Source organism: Monosiga brevicollis, genomic scaffold (genome assembly GCF_000002865.3).
Source record: "Monosiga brevicollis MX1 MONBRscaffold_47 genomic scaffold, whole genome shotgun sequence".
Lineage (NCBI taxonomy): Eukaryota > Choanoflagellata > Craspedida > Salpingoecidae > Monosiga > Monosiga brevicollis.
The window spans coordinates 120,596-120,816 of NW_001865084.1; positions in this window are offsets into that span (position 1 = coordinate 120,596).

Below are 221 nucleotides of genomic sequence, written 5' to 3' on the forward strand. Positions count from 1 at the left end.
CAGCGTGAGCGAGGGCTCATCATGGCAAGGTGGGGCACGACAGGGCAGGTCAGGGCACGGCAGTGGGCAGCTTATCAGTCGCCAATCGACTTGAGCTTTGACCCGCTACAGCTGCCCTGCCTATTGATATTGATCACCAAGAGAATCTAGATATGATAGCGTTTTTTGTTTGTTCGTTTTGATGACTCGAAGTCCCTTAGTGGAGTGAGGAATCGTTTCTC